Source organism: Panthera tigris, chromosome E2, assembly GCF_018350195.1.
Source record: "Panthera tigris isolate Pti1 chromosome E2, P.tigris_Pti1_mat1.1, whole genome shotgun sequence".
NCBI lineage: Eukaryota > Metazoa > Chordata > Mammalia > Carnivora > Felidae > Panthera > Panthera tigris.
The window spans coordinates 19,231,115-19,250,525 of NC_056674.1; positions in this window are offsets into that span (position 1 = coordinate 19,231,115).

A 19,411-nucleotide genomic window follows, 5' to 3' on the forward strand; every position below is an offset into this window, starting at 1 on the left:
TGAACACTTCACAAACATGTTTGTATTTCTGCCTCTGTCTTAGTTCATTTAACAAGCCATTTTGCCCTAATTCTCAGGAGCTGTATTCTTGTTCAGTTGGGAAACCCAGCTTGAGCCTTGGCAGAGATTTTGTTTTATTTTATTTCATTATTTATTCTGGCAGAGATCTTAAACATGGAATATTTTTAGTGTTCATTTTGTTAAACAATTAGAAAAGCCCTTTAAAAAAAAAGCCCTTTTCTTTTTAGTTTCATTGATAAGAATTAGTACACATGTGTCCAAGTTTCTAACTGATGATAATCATATTAAATAAAATTAATTTAAATGAAGGACCTGATTAGCGTTTAGATTATTTTAAATTTGGCATTTGGTGAGGGTGATTGTTTTATAATGAATAACTATAAAATTATTAATTTTGCCCCTATAGTAGGTGGCTCTAATGTTTTTGTATACATCTGTGGTGGGTATGTCATGGCAGTGATATTTGGGTAGCCTTTCAATCACGAATGTAGTACATACTTCAGGATTTTAGTGTCTTAGGTTCATAAACAAGTGGCTTGTCTGCTTAGGTATTTCCAGTGAGGTAGGAGGTGTGAATTTCCTTATTTTGATGTTTTCACTGTGGTTTCATATTAGAATGTCCTTATTTGTAGGAACTGTGCACTAAAGCATTCCATTGTGGTGAAACATCGTATTTGCAGGTCGTCAACAATGATTTAAGGAAAGGGGCACCTGAATGGCTCAGTTGGTTAAGCGTCCAACTTCGGCTCAGGTCGTGATCTCATGGTTCGTGAGTTCGAGCCCCATGTCCGGCGCTGGGCTGACAGCTCAGAGCCTGGAGCCCGCTTCAGATTCTGTGTCTCCCTCTCTCTGCCCCTCCGCTGCTTGCACTCTGTCTCTCACATTGTCTCATAAATAAATAAACATTAAAAACACACACACACACACAAACCCCAATGATTTAAGAAAAATAAATTCTTCCTATTTTAAGTTGAGATTGTGTACAAATAAAGAGAACAGGAGAAGGAAACTGGAAGGCAATGAGGACAGATAACTGTTTCTAGGAGTGCAAGGAGATAAGACAGCAGAGTGGAGAAAAAAGTACTAGACAGGGTTTCTAGGTTATGAGTACAAGACAAGCATGGAAGTTTGCATTAATCATCTAGGGAAGGTGGTAGCTTATACTCCAGTGATTTCCAAGCAAACAATGCACACTGGTTTCCAAGAACCTGTACTTTCCCAAATCAACCCTACTTTCAGGAAGAACTTTATACCTAAGATAGGTTGGGATTGCTGTATGTTAAGCTTCTTTTCTCTTTTCTGTGAATGTAGAGAATACTTGTTACCACATTTGTTGAATGTGTTTAAAGCCAATTATTATCACCAATTAAATTTTCCTTTTTAGACCCTTAGACTATTTGGGCCATTCATGCAACAAACATTTGCTGAATTGACTCTGTGAAACAAGGAGATAGTTAGTTTGGGCATAAAATAGATATGTTCCCAGACCTCTTAGATCTTTTTTGTTTTAATGTATTTATTTATTCTGAGAGAGAGAGAGAGAGGTCATGAGTGAGTGGGGGAGGGGCAGAGAGCGAGGGAGAGAGAGAATCCCAAGCAGGCTCTACACCACCAGCAAGGAACCCCATGGGGGGCTTGAACTCACCATGTGAGATCATGACTTAAGCCAAAGTTGGACGCTTAACTGACTGAGCCACCCAGTCACCTCTGGACCTCTTAGATCTTTGAGTCTAGTGGTGGCAGCTCGTATTAAACAAATAATCATGAAATTGTGTTGAGGAGTGTGAAAAGAAAACACGGAGATTTAGATAGAATATAAAAGGGAACTTGAATTTAAAGTGGAGACTTAAGAAGGACCTCATTAAGGAAGTGCCAGTTGAATTGTAACATAAAGGATGAAAAGGTCATAGCTGGGCACAAAGCTGAGAGGAGAGCTCTTGTAGCAGAACGAGCAGAGTGCCAAGACCCCGGGTGGGAAGGAGTGTGAGGAAGGAGTAAAGGAAGCCACGGAGGTGAGGGCACACACAACAAAGGTGTGGGTGGCTGGAAGGAGTCAGCGAGAGGAACAGACATCAGATCTTTGTCAGGCTGATGATTTAAAGTTTCATCCTGCAATAACGTGAAGCCATCGACAGGTTTTACTAAAGGGGATGCCAAAATTAGATTTGTGAGTTGTTTTTATTTTTTTATTATTTAAAAAAGTGTTTATTTATTATTGAGAGAGAGTGGGCATGCATGCAAGTGGGGGAGGGGCAGAGAGAAAGGGAAACAGAGGGTCCAAAGTGGGCTCTATGCTGACAGCAGAAAACCTGATGTGGGCTCCATCTCACGAACCATGAGATGATGACCTGAGCCTAAATGCTTAACCGACTGAGTCACCCAGGTACCCCATGAGGTTTTTAAAAATGTTTATTTATTTATCTTGAGAGAGAAGAAAGATAGGATCCTAAGGAGGCTCTGTGCTGTCAGCACAGAGCCCAATTTGGGGCTGTGGGTCTCGAGCTCATGAACCATGAGATCATGACCTAAGTGGAAATCAAGATTTGGATGATTAACCGACTGAGCCACCCAGGCACCCCCGTGAGTTGTATTTAAAGATCACTTTGACTGGTTTGTGGAGACTGGATTGTCAGAGACAGGTGTGGAGCAGAGAGATGAGAGGGGAGGCTGTTTCATTAACCCAGGTGAGAGATAAATGGTAGCTTATGCCACCGTGTTAGCAGTGGTACAGGAGAGAAGTTGACGGCCGTCAATTTTTTGACATTAGAATTGATAGAATGTGTTGATAGATTACATGTTTGGCAGGGAGATAAAATCAAAGAGATGACTTTGAATGTGGTCAAAGTAGAAAGAAAAGCAGGAGAGGGTGGGGTCATGGAAGCTGAGTATAGCTGAGTATCTATTGGATTAAGCAACATGGAGCCCACTTAGCAGGGCAATTTGGGTGGGTGTAGGAACAGAATCCACATTGCCACGTGTGGAATAGTGCATGAAGACTGGGAGGTGAAGCAATGGAGACATGGTGATGAGAGTCTTTGGAGAAGCTTGTCAGTGAAGGGGAGTAGAGAGAGAGCTATAGCTGGCAGGGGAAGGAAGGTCAAGGATGGGATAAGATAGGCTGACTAAGACAAGTCAGTACTCTGATGGGAATGATCATAGACTCACTGGCAAGGACCCCTTATGGGCAGTCTTAGCAGAACCACTGTGGGCCAATGATGAGAAAGGATGTTTTCCCCACCTTAGTCCTCCATGCAGATATCTACCGAGGCTCCACAGAAGCCCCCAGTGGAGGACACGGTCCCAAGTCAAAGGTGGACCCAGCCTCTGAATTGAAGGAGATTATTTCTGATACCTAGAGAATGAGGGATCCTAACAGAGGTTAAGGTCCCCAAGAAAAGAGGAAATGGCATGTCTTGCCACCTGGGCGTATGCACCGGAATTTGAATCCATTACACTTCTGTGGTATTTCCAGTAGCATTCTGTTATTTCTGCTGCCTAGACTCCTCCGCCACTTACATCACCCCTTCTCCACTTTCCATCATTCAAGATCAGCTCAATGGCCCGGACCTCTGGGATGAGAGTACCCCTCTATGCTCTGATGGCATCGGGGTGCCCACTTCCATCTGACTTACTGTGTTGGGTCAGAACACCAGCCAGCTGTCTCCTACCGTGTGCTCTTTTTCTCTACATACCCCACGACAAGCATGGTACCTGGAAGTAGAACAGCTGAAAGGCTGTTGACCTCTAGCAGGTAGGAAGGAGCCTAAGCTTGGGAGCCATATTTGAGGGTCACCACTTATTGGCCGTGTGGCTTTAGGGACACTATTTAGTTCCTCTGTGCTTCGTTCTTCATCTGTAAAATGGGAATATTAAACTTCCTTACTTCATAACACTGAAATAATACCTGTAAATCAGTAACAGTGCTGGGCAGATAGTAAGTGCTCAGTAAATGTTGCTATCCTTCTTAAGACATGGTGAATATCAATACATTTTGGGGGGAAAGAATAAATGAGTAAACAAAAGAATAAAGTATGATCTAGAAAGAACCATAACAGGTGTCAGCCTGTTTTTCAAGGCCTCTTCTGCCAAGCCAACTTGAATACATCTCTGGTGAATTGCTGAAGTTCATTCAGCCAGCTTTCAGCCCATGTACAAGGAACAGAATGAGGACAGACAAGCAGCCGTTTCCTGGGGGCACTTAGTGCCTGGCAGAGCCATATGAGCCATTTGATCAGATGTCCATGCCCAGACCCTGTCCTTGGTGAGTCTGTCCCTGAGGTCTGTGCATGGGCCCCAGCATGAACATTTCTATAAGGCACCCTGGGTGGTATATTTTTCTGCAACATACAACTAGATTATAGCTGTCTTTGTCCGTTTGGGCCGCTGTAACAAAAACACCAGAGACTGGGTGGCTTAAGCAAGAAGCATTTATTTCTCAGTTTTGGAGGCTGGGAAGTCCCAGATCAAGACACTGACAGTGCCTTGTGAAGACCTGCTTCCCAGTTCATAGATGGCCACCCTCTTGCTGGGTCTTTACATGGTGCAAAAGACAGAGGGAATTCTCTAAGGTCTCTTTGAGCTAATCACTCCCAAAGGCCCCACTTCCTAATACCATCACCTTGGGATTAGGATTTCAACACATGGAGTTTTGAATCCATAGTAGTAGCTATGGTTCCTTCTACATCTGGAGTCCCTGAATTCTGTGACTATCTCTTATTACACTTCCGGTTTCTGAAGGGCATGGTCAAATATCTGAAACTACTCTTTGCATATGTGTCTCATGGCAATCAAAGCTTTAGGAAGGATTAACAAAATGGTATCTTATTTAATCACAAAGGAATTATATTTTCTTATGAAACCATTTTCTTAAATCATTTATTTGGGTCCATATCTGTGCATCACAGTGAAAGGGTGTTTTAGAATGTTTTATTTAAATGAGTGAGGATTCTACCTGCCATGATGTTCATACAACAGTCTGGTGATTTTCATCTGAGTGGGGTGATAACTTTCTTTGAGAGCACAGCCCTTGGGAGGGGGTCTAGCCAGGAGGATGTGCTTGGTTCTGGACAAACTGCCTGCATGACTGGACACCCCCCAGGCCAACTCCGTCAGACTCCCCTGTTCATACTCCCTGGTCCCACACCATGGACAGCACATGTATTTGTGTGGGGGAATAAATATATTATTAGTATTTTTTTATAATTATAAAGATTAAGTCTTGGGTAAGGATAGTGGATTCAACATGTGCATTTACTTTTGGTCCCTCCTGAAATCCTACCAAAACAAGAGTACAATGATTTTTTTCAAGAGAAAAATACTCTAGGACCAAAACAAACAACAACAAGAAAGCTGTGTCCTAAGCTGACAGGGGAGAAACCGAGCAGCGTCCCATTTTATATGACAAAATCCCACAAAGCCTAAAAACAGGGGGGGTTATATGAAAAGCTGTCCGAGAGCCTGTTAAAGCCCCATATCTTCACTCTGCCTCTGTACTCCTGGGGGACCGTCCCCTTTGGATGCCAGCAGAGGGCAGCAATGTTATCATCAGGGAGGTGGAGGCAGAGGGTCCTGTTCACCAAAGACTTGACCATGGGGTTCACAGCTGCTCTCTCCACTCTGAGCCTTGTAGTCAGTTCGGAGTTATTTAGTCCAGCACCTTGACCCCATGGTTCCACAGACCTTCTCCCTTCCTCACATCAGCCATGGCACCTTGGCCTCATCATGGTTGACTTACTTAGACCTTGCATTCTGGGTGTGTTGCACGTCTGTCCTGTTAAGCTGCCTCAACACAATTGGTCCTTGACTGGGACCTCAGGGCCACCCATTGTTCTGCTCTCTCTTAGTCTCCCAGTTTCCCCCCTGACATCCCATCCTCCTACCCTAAAATTTCTGGGAAATACGGGGTGCCTGGGTGGCTCACTCAGTTAAGTGTCTGACTTCAGCTCAGGTCATGATATCATGGTTTGAGAGTTCAAGCCCTGCATCAGGCTTTCTGCTGTCAGCACGGAGCCCACTTCAGATCCCCTGTCTCCCTCTCTCTCTGCCCCTTCCCCACTGGGTCTCTCTCTCTCTCTCTCTCTCTCTCTCTCTCTCTCTCTTAAAATAAATAAATAAACTTAAAAAAAATAACATTTCTTGGAAATAGACAGCTGACATTTGACTTTCCACTCTATATTATATTTCTCTCCCCACTTCTGGCCTCACAGCCAAGTCTTAATGGTGGAGGGGATCTAGGAGGGAGGGCATGAGGGAATGAGCAAGCAGAATAGGGAGACTGAGTCAGGAGGAACCCCAAATCTCTGATTTGTTACTTACAAGAATACTCCATCCTCCCCTCCTTTGTTCCTGACACAAACAGAGGTCTGCTGCTATCTCCGTGACACTCTGCCACCTGGATGCCATACGTCTCCACCTGGATGCCATACATCTGGCCCCTTCATCTCTCTAGCCTTGTCCTTTACATCAGTGGCTTTCACACTTTTTGACTGAGACATAGGGTTGACATTGATTTCCAATGTGCATGTGTGTACACACACACAGGCATACACACACACAGATACACACACACAGACACACACACACACCTTACAGGTTTCAGGAAGCAATCCTTCTTAGGACGTTCTCTGATATTTTCTATTTTGTTCTGTTTGATTCTGTCCATTCCATTTAATTTTCAAAATACCGGTCGATAAATTCAAGTTTCAACCCACTGGTGGATCTTCACCGTTGGAAAAACACTGCTGCAAATCATCCTTTCTTTTTCTACTTTTTCCTTTACGTCGGGTCCTTTCTTTATTGTTTAACCAGCAGGGGTCTGTCTGGATTTTTAAAGAACTCTACCCACCTCTTTTTCACCAGCACAGTCTGGAAAGAGTTTGTCCGTGTACATTGTTCCATGGCCTCTTTGTTGCCTCTCCTCCACCCACCCGGGCCTGACTGCCTTCAGCATCAGCCTGGCACTGGAAAAGCTCTTGCCCTGGCCACACATGATCCTTGTCATTAATTCTGTCCTCCCCTTGCTGGTTCTCCAGCAGCGTTGAGCTCTGTCGTGTGTCCCTCCCACAGCTTCCTAGCACGCCCCTGCCCTGGTGCCTGGTGATGACATCGCTCACCTGCTTAGATGCAGACCACTTGCTGAGTAGCACCCCTACCCAGATCTCTGAGCTCTAGGTCGTCCTATCTGACAACCCCTGGATCTGATGCCTGGGCCTGCTTCGCAACCACTTACACACTTACTCCCCAGCTTTCTATTTCTGAATGCCCCCGGGGCCGTTACTTTCCTCACCCTACACCACTGGCCCCTGGTCTGTTGGTTTATAATAATCGCCTTTGGAATCTGTGCACCCTGAATGTTTTCCTCGTTTAGGAGCCAGTTATGGCAGAAACAGTCTTCTCTCTCATCCTCATTTTATTATCTTTGCTCCTTTGGTAACATCGAGCTTTTCTGTAACATGTTTCCTATTCTTTTATTATGTGCTTGGTGCCATTTCCCAAACCTCATTCTGATTTTCCCTGGAGGGCAGCCTTCATTACTGCTGTTGATGAGCACTGAGGAGGGAATGTAGGCGTGCAGATTCCTTGCTTCTGTGCCATACTCTTAAAAGCGAGCTCCGTTAGTGGATGAGCATACAGCTGCTTGAGGCCACAGGCTGTTTCTTAACCATGTTACTCTTCTCCGGGGACTTCTGTGTTTATTCCTCGCTCTTTCCCTACAGTTTTCTTTCTGATCTGGGAGGGTCCTACCACATTAAGGTTCTTGGACATCTAGATAATATTAGGTCATACATGAAGTCATTTTCTTCTTTCAAGTATAGAAAGTCTATTTAAATACTGTGACCAGAAAATATCGGAAGGCTGTTGAAGGTTTGCCTTTGTTTTTGTTCGTTCAACTAATCGATCTTCCCTTGCTCTAAAATACATTCTAAAATGGTTCATTTTTGTGAATCTCAAAATGGAGAAGCTCTAGAGGTCACCTTCCTCCACGGGAGAAGCTGAGCGCCCAGGGGAGCTCAGTGCCCTGCACTCAGACACACAGCTCATTCCTGGCAGAGTGCTGGCTGAGGCTGTGCTTTCTAGGGCACGGCTTTTTGCACCGTGTCTTTCATACCCATGTCCGCCACACTGTCTCCCTATTCTTATAAACCCCTATGCATACACAGACGCCCGCATTCTCTTTGATCATCATTTTGGGAGAGGGGGAATTATCTTGTTCCGTGACATATTTTTGGTGAAATGAGCTTGGCCTTAATGCATTTTAATTCTATCTGTATCCCTATAAAATGTATTTTTAAACTGAATTTTTATTTATAGTGACTTCATATCTATGGATCATGCATGTTTCCGTTTATTTGTTTATTTAATTTTAAGTGGGCTCCACACCCCACATGGGGCTCAAACTCACGACCCTGAGATCAAGAGTCGCATGCTCTACCAGTGAGCCAGCCAGGTGCCCCTGTTTTCTTTCTTTCTTTCTTTCTTTCTTTCTTTCTTTCTTTCTTTCTTTCTTTCTTTCTTTCTTTCTTTTCTTTCTTTCTTTCTTTCTTTCTTTCTTTCTTTCTTTCCTTTTCTTTCTTTCTTTCTTTCTTTCTTTCTTTCTTTCTCTTTCTCTCTCTCTTTCTTTCTTTCTTTCTCTTTCTTTCTTTCTTTCTTTCTCTTTCTTTCTTTCTCTTTCTTTCTTTCTTTCTTTCTTTCTTTCTTTCTTTCTTTCTTTCTTTCTAAACATATGCTTAAGTGACTACCATGCAGGTGACCTCTGAATTTTTAAATTTATTGTGATGAATGAATGAGAGAATTTGGTTATTAAAGTCCCAGGTCCTTTGGGTGCCTATGGTCCCATAACCATAGATTTGTTCAGATTAGGGTGTGCTCTAGGATCTTTTGAAACATACGGGAAGTGGTTATATTTTTGGATTATCTTCTTTGATAACCATTTAAAATTTTTACAAATATTTATTTATTTTTGAGACAGAGTGTGAGTGGGGGAGGGGCAGAGAGAGAGAGAGAGAGAGAGAGAGAGAGAGCCACAGAATCTAAAGCAGGCTCCAGGCTCTGAGCTGTTAGCACAGAGCCCAATGCAGGGCTCAAACTCATGAACCGTGGGATCATGACCTGAGCCAAAGTTGGCTGCTTAACCAACTGAGCCACCCAGGCACCCTGATAGCTGTTTTTGAGAATGCAATGAACTTGGGTGTCTTGGATTTCTTTAGAGTTTTAGATAAATGTGTTTGAGGGCAGTGCACCTGTAGTGCCAGTCGGTTGGCTTTGCTAGCTTTTCTGGTGGAGGGTGGACCAGGGGTTGGCAAACTTGTTCTTTAAAGGCCAGATGGTAAATAGTTTAAGCTCTGTGGGCCGTCTGGTCTCACACACTGTATTCGGCTCAGCACTTGGGGGGCAAAGCAGCCACGGGCTACTGTAAATGATGGTGCATGCTGTCCAACAAAACTACATGCACAAAAACAGCCTGAGTTTGCCAACCCAGACCTAAACTACTGTCGAGTTTTTCCCCAAGTGCTAGTGGCAGCCTCGGCCAGCAGTTCCTCCCCCCAACCCTCCAAGGGGTCACCGAACTCAGAAACAGAATGACAACGGGTATGTTCCCACTTGTGCACCTTTTGTGAAGTTGGACTTCCTGCCTGAGATGCCGTCTCCTCTCTTTTCCATCTGTCTAAATGTTATCTAGAAAGCAGCACTCACAGTGCTGCTCCTTTCTCTGAACGCTGCTGGCATGCTGTTGGCATGTCTCATTTGCAGGGCCTGCGGTGTTTGTGTTTTGGTGGGTTTAGGGCTTCCTTCCAGGCTCCTGGAGCACAGAGTGTCTTGCACATGCTCAGTGCCCAGGAGCAGCCATTAGCACCCAGGAAACGCTCAGCTCCTGCACCCACTGGGGAGGAACCATCCTTTCAGGGGGCGGTAGGATTGACACATGATGCAGGTAGCAAGAACCCATAGTTACTGTTTTGCGGCCCGGATTTCTCAGGAAGGAGACAGGGCCTGTTGTGGAAACGGAAGTGCTAGAAATCATAGAAAGTTTAGGGAAGAACCCAGACGGTATCGAAGAGAAGCACAGGGTGCTTTGGCGGGTAGGTCATTCAGCCCTCAGCAGAAATGGCCAAAGTTCCTTTACATGCTGGAAACAAAGCCACCGCCTCCTAGCTGTGGGACCTTGAGAAAGTTGTTTAACTTACTCAAATTTCTCACCTGTGCAGTGGGGACAATAACAGTACCTACCTACGAGGTTGATAGGGGCCTAAATGAGTTAGAACACGTGAAGGACATAGAGTGGTTTCTAGCAACCACTAAGCACCCGGTAGATGCTCTTGTTGGTTGACACGCAGAGCCTGGCATGAGCCTGCCAGACCTGAACCCTGTACTGCTTTAGTGCAAAGATGAAGCAAGCCGAGGACCCCACCATCTAGGGCTGGAATGGATCCCTTAAATATGCAGTTACCAAAAGATAACCGTACTCCAGATATTTCTAAGACCAGAGGAGTTAAACTTAAGCACCTTTCAGTTTAACAAAAATGTTTTGAGAGATCCCATGCGCCATGTCCTGGGGCTGCAGAGATGGCTAGGGCGCGGTCGCTGACCTTCAGGACTTAGAGTCAGGGAGACACGTCTTTTCATATATTCGGCTAAGTGGCAAGATAGATAAACAGTATTGTAAGAACATTATCCTGGTTGAAGTGGGTATTAAAGGATAAAAGTATATTAAAAACTTCCGTTAAGCTACAGAGATTCAGTTATAACATTGTTGATTCTGGGATACTGAAAAAAGTGGCTCCTGAACAGGTCTTGGGACTGGGTGGTGGTGGGGCGGCTCTCTGTCAGAGGAGGGCAGTCTGCTGGTGTTTTTTTTTTTTTTTTAATGTTTATTTATTTATTTTGAGAGACAGAGACGGAGCACAAGCAGGGGAGGAGCAGAGAGAGAGGGAGACACAGAATGTGAAATAGGCTCCAGGCTCCGAGTTGTCCGCACAGAGCCTGACTCGGGGCTCAAACTCACAAACCGTGAGATCATGATCTGAGCCGAAGCCGGACGCTCAACCGACTGGGCCACCCAGGCGCCCCAGTCTGCTGGTGTTTTATATGTGATGTGGGAACCTTGGGAGCTGCTCCTGGGCCTCCCTGGTTCTTGATGAGGCAGATGCCATCTCATGGGAAGTGTCACTGTTCATCTGCTTGGCAAGGTCAGGGAGCAGCTGCTCCTGGTCTGTATCAGTCTTCAGCAAAGCTTACTAGGTGCTCTGAAGCTTGAGAGGACTCTGGAGCAAATGTGCAGATCACATAGGATTTGGGAGAAGTGAATCTCCCGTCAGGGAAGGGGCAGGCTTGCTCTCTGTAAAGGTGCCTATTAAAGTATCCCTTTACATCTAGATAGCACTTCACATGTCCACTATTGCACGTGAAGTGAATTCGGAATCTGCCGTCAACAAACTCTGAAAGTGATCAGTCGCGTTGTAATGAAAGGTAGAACCTGTGATTACCTTTTATACTTCCGCTGTGGTGAGGGTTTCATTGGCTCCTGTACTGGACACATCTTTGCCTTCATCACTCGTAGACATTGCCACAGCAGCCACCACCTCTGCCCAAGTAAAACCTGTCTTCGTCTCCCTGTAGCTCTTGATTCCTGCCCCGGGGTCTCTGATGCTGGGGTGTGGGATGCCCATGGGTACCCGCTCAGCACACACATGAGCAATCTGGGAGTGTGGGAGAGGTAGTATCCCCAGGGAAACCCTTAACCCATGGGGGGCAGGGCTTGACTGTAAACACTGCTCCTTTCTTTCCAGAGGTGGGGTGGTGGCTCCCAGCATATTTCCTCAAGCCCCTCTGGTGGTCTGTGGGACTGAGCCACCCATGTCTGAGATGGCAGCCAACTTCCAAATACTCTGTGAACTGACCGTCCATTTCATTCCTCCTGTATCTCTGCACATCTGCTGCCCGTGGTCACGAATGAACTTAACCATGGCACAGGATCTGTTTCTGCAGGACCTCAGTCCCTCTGATTATCTCTCCCACGCTTGGTGTCAATTTATCACAGGAGGCCCATCCTTTCCTGTCCAGGGGGAGCCTCCCTTGCTCCACAGCTTGAGTTTTCTCTGCATCAGGAAGGTAAGGCCTCCCAGCTTGGAATATGAATATTTACAGAGGAACTTTGGAGGTGGAGAGGAGAGGGGCTGTTCTTTTCCAAGAAAACTCAGCCTCATGGCGTGGGTCCTTCTGTGGCCTCCAAAATGCCAGTTTTAAGATGGAAAGCAGAGCAGGGGCCCATGTGTTTTTGGCTGATTCCTAGCCTGATACTCTGAATCTTGGCTTTGCTTATTTGGTGGAATATGACCACAAGGAAAGAAAAATTATATCTTTTTAATATTTTAGCAATATTCCCCTTTTATACAGGCAGTAGAATTAAGGCATAGAGGAAAACTAAATGTGAGCCTCTTTTAGGGGTACTGAAACAAATATAGAAGCTAGGTGCATGGAAAAACACACACTGGTTCTTTTTTCTTTTATAAGTATTTTTCTCAAGTTCATTTATTGAGAGAGAGAGAGAGAGAGAGAGAGAGAGAGAGAGAGAGAATAAATGGGGGAGGGGCAGAGAGAGGGAGAGAGAGAATCCCAGGCAGGCTCCACTCTGTCAGTGCAGAGCCCGATGCAGGGCTCGAACTCACAAACCATGAGATCATGACCTGACCTGAAGTCAGACACTTAACCAACTGAGCCACCCAGGGGACCCCCACGCTGGCTTTTTAATAAAACCCGTTTTTTTGTTTGTTGCAATTTTTTATTCAAACTCTAGTGAGCCAATGCAAGTGCAACATGAGTTCCAAGAGCAGAATTCAGTGGTTCATCACTTACGTGTAACACCCAGTGCTCATCCCAACTAGTGCCTTCCTTCGTACCATACCCATCATCCATTGAACCCATCCCCCCACCCTAAGACCAGGTTTGATGAAACTCTTTATGCAAGTTTTTTTTTTTTAACTGTTCTCAGTAATTAGGTTGTTGTTGGTAGTATTATTATTGTTAATCTGAGACTGTTATGTGTATCACATGGGATAATAAATGAATAATTTAGAGATAATTTAATTATATCACCTCTTGTGTTTTAGAGAACCAGTGTTCCCAATATAGAGGAAAGGAGACATAGATGTAAACAGAAAAAATTCTGTTAAAAAATAGTAGTCTTGAGTTTAAATGATGAGTTACAGTATGAACTCATAAGCTATTTTGTTTTTTGAAAATATTATATACGTGTGTGTGTGTACGTGTATGTGTGGGTCTACTTCTGGTTCTGACTGATGAAAAGGCCTAGCAGTGGGTGTCCCCAGTGCCCAGATTGTAGCCTTACAACGTCACTTCCCACTGAAAGAAACCAGGGCTCTTGGAGAAATGGCTGACTCTAGATCTGGGGAAGGAGGTGTACAAGATGAATTGGAACATCTCATCAGACCAAGTAGTGAGGAAGCTATCAGGTGATGTCAAAAGGACTCAGGACCTAATTTGCAAAGACTTCCATTGGCCAAATTGGGAACCATTTCAGCTATAATAAGGGAAATATTTGTAATTGATCAAAATATATCAAAATATGTTTGAATCCATGAGTGTATAATGATTTTTAAAATAAAAATCCAACTGGTCACCTTCAGAAGATGATGGGGATCCAATTTATAATCTTGAAATTGATAAATAATAAAAGGAAAGATTCTAGTATTTATCCTACCTTTTCTAGGTGACCTGGGCCAGTGGTAACTGGAGTATAGAAAAGGGGATGCCTTTTTAGAGATATGCCAACTAATAAATAAAAAAGAGATTATAGGATTGGAATATCACCATTTTAATGGATTTAAGTATTGCACATTGACAGCTACTCACATCACAGAAAGAGAGATCATCATATCTCATGTCTCCTAGTGCAAGACTTCAATGCCACTTTGGTATTACCAAAGGGATTGAACCTGAGTCTAGATACAGCTGCCAGTTTGCAAGAAATACAGAGAACATGTTGAATTATACCAAGTGTATCAGCAAAACTCGACTATGTGGACTCCTCAGGTCAAATGCCCCTGTATTTTCAACGGATACATTGTCATGAAAAGAAAGAGATGGAGAAGGAACCTGTAAAGTTAAGAGATGCCCCTCTCCCCTGCTAACGTGTGTGCTCGCCCTCTAAAAAAATTTTAAAAAGAGAATTTAAGAGAGACCTTAATGATGTATTACATTTTTTACAAGGGTAAGACAAGGCACACACTTGGTGATAAAATCACCAAAAAAAAAAAAAAAAAAAAAAAGTAAAGATGGCAATAGGTGATTACTACAAAAAACCAACACGTTGGATTCTCTAGGGGACCAGAAAGGGATTGCCACCGGGACAAGGCACATGGAAGGATTTCTGGGGTCACTGGTAAATTTATATGTTTTGACCTTGGCGGTGGTTACAGGTTTTTTGTTTTTGTTTTTTAAATAATAATTATTATCTTATAATAAAAAGGTTAAAAGGAGAAAAAGGAGAAAGTGACTAAAGTATACCCATACTTTATTTTTTTATTTTTACTTTTAAAGTTTTAATTTTTATTTTTAAAAAGTTTTTATTTTAAAGCTTACTTATTTTGAGAGAGAGTGAGCGAGCACATGCATGTGAGACAGGGAGGGGCAGAGAGAGAGAGGGAGAGAGAGAATCCCAAGCGGGCTTCATCCTGTTAGCACAGAGCCTGACTCTGGGGCTCGATCCCATGAACTATGAGATCGTGACCTGAGCTGAAATCAAGAGTTGGATGCTTAACCGACTGAGCCACTGAGGGGCCCCGAGGGTTTTTATCTTAACTCCAGTTAGCCAACATGCAATGGTGGCTTAGTTCCAGGCGTGCAATACAGTGATTAGCAGTTCTGTACATCACCCCGCTGCTCATCCTTGCCAGTGTGATCCTGCATCCCCATCGACAGATTTCATGCTCACCCCAACTCCCTCCCCTCTGGTAACCATCAGTTTATTCTCTATAATTAAGAGTCTGTTTCTTTCTCTCTTTCTTTTTTTTAACATACCATGTAATATTAGTTTCAGGGGCATAATTTAGTGATTCAACAATTCCATACAACACCTGGTGCTCATCTCAAGTGCCCTCCTTCATCCCCATCACCTATTTCACCCATCCCCCCCTCCACTTCCCCTCAGATAACCATCAGTTTCTTCTCTGGAGAAGCGTCTGTTTCTTGGTTTGCCTCTCTCTCTCTCTCCTTTCCCCCCTTTGCTTGTTTGTTTCTTAAATTCCACATACATGTGAAATCCTATGAAATACACCCACACTGTAAAAAAAAAATATGGTGATTTTGTTCTATTAAGCCCCCATCTTGGGGATTTTCTTAGGTCTAGACATTTAGACCCACTATTTACTCATTCCGGGGACCTCTTCTCTTTGCCTCCCTTCCCCCAGCCGGCAACAGCCTGGGGATAAGCTGATGTTCCATCTTGATCTGGTTTCCAGGGGGACAGAACTAGAATGTTAACCCAAGGTCAAATTTGTCCATAAAGAAGATAAAGATTTTTTTTTCTTTATTTGATTTTACACCCATCACTTACACCTATATGAATTAGAGAACTGTCCCTATTGTATTTATTTTCACAAAAGAGACCTCGTATATAAACTAAGGCAGGTAAATTAAGATGTGTATCAAGGCCTCCTTCAGCTCTGATATTTGGTATTTGAGATAGAAGTATATTAACTTTCTTGTTCTTCATATGGAGATACTGTGAAATGGAATGGTTTAATGGGATTCTCCAGGTCACACGTGGAGCTCTGCCAGGCCACCTGATGAAATTTATTGCCGGTGTAATTGTTTGGTTTTCAATGCCATCTTAGAAATAGGTTTTATTTACAATTTTTCCTTCTGCTGTCTTCCTCCCTTGCCTTTTTGGCAAGCACCCGAGAAGGAGAACATCGTTTCTGAATTATAGTAATTAAAGGGATATTCAGAATGGTGTGCTCTCTGATTTAAACCCCTAAAAAAAACCAGAAGAGGTTTTGACAGAACTAGGACATGGGAAGCAAAAAGTCAATTAAAACTGATTTTTTTCAAGAGCCACATAAATGTTATAAAAGTGCCACATACTTGAGCCATTTTAGCAGTTTTCCATCTGCTTTTGTTGTCTCAAAAAGAAGGAAGTTTTTCTGGCATTTCTCTGAATTGTCTTAAGTGACTTTTAGATCATCATAGTGAGTGGGGTGGCCCTAATTCTCAATGTTCCAATGTGACTCTGAAGTTTAGAGCAAGATGCACTAATTCATTGGGTTAGCTTTGCCCCCTTTTGGCTTGAAAAAGAAAAGAATGTGAATTCTTTCACTTGGCAGAGCAAGTAGCATTGTGGGTTGTCCTTCAAATACATTTTCCACAGGCACCGAGCTCTTCTCGGGCATAAACAGGCTGTTGTGGAACAGACAGACATTCAGGAGATTCTATAAATTGAATCTTCCGTCTTCTGCTAATATGGCTTTTGGCAATAAAGCCATTATAATGAAGTGCCATAAAAGGCATCTTTTTTTTTTTTTTTTTCATCTGTTGCCTACTCAGCATGGGGTTTATTGCTATTTAGAAGTCTGATTGCTAAATGCTAAACCAGGCAGGTCACCCTGCAGTAAATGGATAGATGGGTCTCTGATATGCCACCTGCTGTCCTACAGGACAACTGGCGGATTTTGGGGGTGGCAAGACTGAAAATGGCAGCAGAGGCATGCTCCTTTTATTTTTGATGGCCTCCTGGACATTGGCTAATTGGCACTAATGAACACTGGTAGGTGTGTAGTCTATGAATTGATCCAACTTATGTACTTATCGATTACCTATTTGGAGTCTGTGCTGTGAAAAATCTAAATGCTGGATGAAATAGAAATTCGCCTCTAAAGAAATTTACATCCCAATTGGGGAAATAATACTGAACAATAAGAAACAATTTGAGAACCACCAAATGCCAAAGTCTATCCATTTTGTAAAGACTTGGTATTACACTGGGGCACTTTGTAAGTGCTCCAGAGGTAGTGAGTTGTTGCTCTGTGTCATTATCATTATTATATTATGTTATGTTAATTTTCTGGACCACAGAGGCAGGATTTTAGAGTGAACAGAGGATCGGCTGGAATGTTGATGATGTCCAAAGGGAGGAGGCCCTTGGAGAGTGGATGGGGTTTGCCTCGATGGAAGAATTTTGAAGGCAGTGTGACATGCATGAGGTCAGTTCTCAGTTTAGGGTTTGGCATTCTTGTGTCTGATGAATTCATTCCTCCACTGCTTTCCAGCTCCCCAAAGTGGGTTGTTATTGTTGGTTCTCATCTTCTTTCCTGTCTTGCAGGTTTGTGTCTTTTTTTTTTTTTGAGAAAATAACTTTACTGTAATTTTAGTAAGACTTTCAGAGTAAAAGTAGATGCATATGTTCAAATTATCATTTTAACTGGAGACTGAGTTTTTGTTTTTTTGTTTTTTTTTTACTTTTTTGCAGGTATAATTGACATAAAACACTAAATTAGTGTCAGGTGTGCAACATAATGATTCAATATTTGTAAATACCGTGAAATGGTCACCACAATCAGTCTGGCTAGCATCTGTCTGTGGACATAGTTACAAAATGTTTTCTCTTGTGATGAAGACTTTTAAGATCTATTGGCAACTTTCAAATGTGCAGTATAGTCTTATTAACTATGGTCACCATGCTGTACATTACTTCTCCATGATTTATTTGTTTTGTAACTAGAAGTTTGTTCCTTTTGACCCCCTTCACCCACCCTTCACCTCTACCTCTGCCAACCACCAACCTATTTTCTGTTTTTTTTTTTTAATTCCACATATAAATGAGATTATCTGGTATCTGCCTTTCTCTGTCTGACTTATTTTACTTAGCATAATGCCTTCAAGGTCTATCCATGTAGTTACAAATGGCAATATTTCATTCCTTCTTATGGCTGTGTAGTAGTATTCCATAGCACGTGTGTGTGTGTGTGTGTGTGTGTGTGTGTGTGTGTTTGTGTGCACACACAATATATTCTTTTTCTTTAAAGTATTTATTTATTTTGAGATAGATGTGGGTAGGGGCAGAGAGAAAGGGAAGAGAGACGTGGGGCTCAATTTCATGAACTGTGAGGTCATAACCTGAGCCGAAATCAAGAGTTGGGCGCTTAACCGAGTCACCCAGGTGCCCCCACAATATCTTCTTTATCCATTCATCCACTGTTGGACATTTATGTTGTTTCCATATCTTGGCTATTGTAAATAGTGCTGCAGTGAACATGGGGAAGGGGTACAAATACCTTTTTGGATTAGTGTTTTAGTTTTCTTTGGGTAAATACCCAGTAGTGGAATTATTACATCATATGGTATTTCTATTTTTAATTTTTTGAGGAACCTCTATACTGTTTTCCATAGTGGTTGCACCATTTTACATTCCCACCAATAGTGTATGAGGATTTGCTTTTCTCCACATCTTTGCCAACACTTGTTATTCCGTGGCTTTTCGATAATAGCCATTCTATTAGGTGTGAACTGATACCTCGTTGTGGTTTTGATTTGCATTTCTCTGATGATCAGTGACATAGAGCATCTTTTTGTGTACTTGTTGGCCATCTGTATGTCAGGAGACTTTTAAAAAAGATAAATAACTTCATTTGCTTTTAAATAAAGATACATAGTCATTATTAAGAGAGGTCAGGTGCTCAGTCAGTTAAGCGTCTGACTCTTGATTTCAGCTCAGGTCATGGTCTCGCAGTTGTGAGATGGAGCCCTGCGTTGGGCTCTGTGATGAGTGTGGAGCCTGCTTAAGATTTTCTCTCTCCTTCTCTCTCTGCCCCTACCCCACTTGCATTCTCTCGGTTTCAAAAAAGTAAAAATAAAAAAAAAATTAAGCAATACACAAAAAGTACCAAAAAAGTGAAAGCTCAATTCCCAATCATCCAGAAATTACTTTTAATAACATTCAGTGAAGATCATTCAATTCTACCATGTATGCATATGCATAAATATGAGCAGAAGGATAGAGACATGTTTATTAACTTGGATCGTATTGTACATGCTATTAAAAATTAAAGGCCATACATTTAATTTTGCTTGAATGTAATGTTAAAAATACAACAAAATGAAATGGTAGGAATTATTGAACTCTTCAGATAAGTGTTTCTCAGTTACAAGAAACAGTAGTTTAATTAAAGATTGGGGCTCAAATCACCTTTCCCAACCCACATGTCAAATTGTACTTTCCTGTGTAAGAGGATGATTTTTGTCCCACTCAGACTCACTCAGCGGTCCTGCACTTGAAAGCTAGAGAAAGTGAAAAGAAGGTCTGGTTACTATCATTTCCAGCAATAGGATAGACTAGATGTCCTGGAATCCTTTCACTACAAATTGGCTATTTGGGGTT